Consider the following 1,606-nt stretch of genomic DNA (forward strand, 5'->3'; position numbering starts at 1 on the left):
ATATTTTTCAGATATAAGTACTATAATCTGTTTTTTAAAATATCATACCAAGAGTGTTTATGGTGCTAAGTCTATTTTAATACAACCTATATACCATATTTGTTTTTTGTCTTTGCAAGAAGGATGGGCAATCTCCACCTACATGATTAACTACGTCTGAAAACCCACTGGAGGTTCAGCTATGAGTCTGTTTCAACTCTATGTTACACAACGACATTAATATATAAGTGGTTTGGCTTTTTTTTTTCAAACAATACAACTAGGTAAAGCCACATAACAACTATGAAGGATACATCACAGACAGAAAAGGAACTATCAATCTTTCTATGCTAAGAAATAACCTGTAATCATTAACAGAAATACTTCAAGTTCTAACACTTCATCCTATTATAAATGCACTTGTTCCTTTCCTCTTTCTCTGCCTGTCTATTCACATATGACTGGTACACATGCTTTCAACAATTAGAATTCTTTTCAATTTACAATGCTGCAAAAGTGTTCCTGCATTTCATATTATCTGAATTGATAGGCCAATTAGGAAAAGTCAAGGTTATATCTAGGTGTACAGATAAAAAATGTTTCTAATTGCCCCAGAGATTTAAGATAATACAATTACAAATCTTTTCCATTTGATTCATTCCTTTTTTCTTTAGAATGGATTATGTTGATGGGATTCATGTAATGGAACTTGGTGGTTTAGAAACAGCATTAAAACATCCTTCCAGCTCTCAGCTAATGTGATTAAGTTTTATGAAGTTTGTTTTTCTTCTTAAAATCTTACTGAGGTCAAGTACTCATGTGATTCCCTTAAAGCAGGGTTGAGAAGTTGGTTGAGGTGAAGAGGTGTTACTAATCTCTCAAAATGTGCTCATTAAAGTTTTAAAAGGATTTGAGATACTCATTTCCCCATATTTTAATATGTAAGTTAATAAATAAAAATACATAATCTTATCTATTAAGTTTTCTCTACAGACCTTTAACTAAAACGCTTCTATATAATATCTTAAAAGTATAAGTTTACAGAAATTAATACTTAAACAATATTCTGGGATAGAGGGTGGGAGATGCACTTAGTTTTAAACTATTATCTTTAATCCAAACTTTGTTTCCTGAATATTTAACAACTTCACAGAAACAAAATTTATTCTTTTGCCCTGCTAGTAGAGAAGCAGCACCAGCAGCAGAGTTTTGACATAAAGTTACATGTTAAATTTCACCTAAACATTTAGGATTTATTGAAAATATTCAGCAATATGTATTGCCCATTATTTCCTCTTTTTTATAGGAGCTTGGATTATATGTTTTCTTTCCCCTTGAAAGATGAAGAAACAATGTATTAGGTTACAATGGGGAATATTTTAAGATTTAGTATCCAGAAATTAAACATATCATGTAACAATAGGTGGAGTTTAACATACCCCCTATCAGTGTGGGTGACTGACCGGGAACGTTTTCAGGATTAATATGAAAGCAATCCCTTTTATTTTCTCTCTACTTAAGAATCCATTTTAATATCTCCCCATCAGGTCAAAATCTCTTTCTAGTGGTTCTAAATAAAAAGCAAATGCACAAATGAAGTTATTTTAATGAACTAATCAACACAAAA

The sequence above is a fragment of the Elephantulus edwardii genome, unplaced genomic scaffold (genome assembly GCF_000299155.1).
Source record: "Elephantulus edwardii isolate Elephantulus edwardi_28Jun2011 unplaced genomic scaffold, EleEdw1.0 scaffold00043, whole genome shotgun sequence".
NCBI lineage: Eukaryota > Metazoa > Chordata > Mammalia > Macroscelidea > Macroscelididae > Elephantulus > Elephantulus edwardii.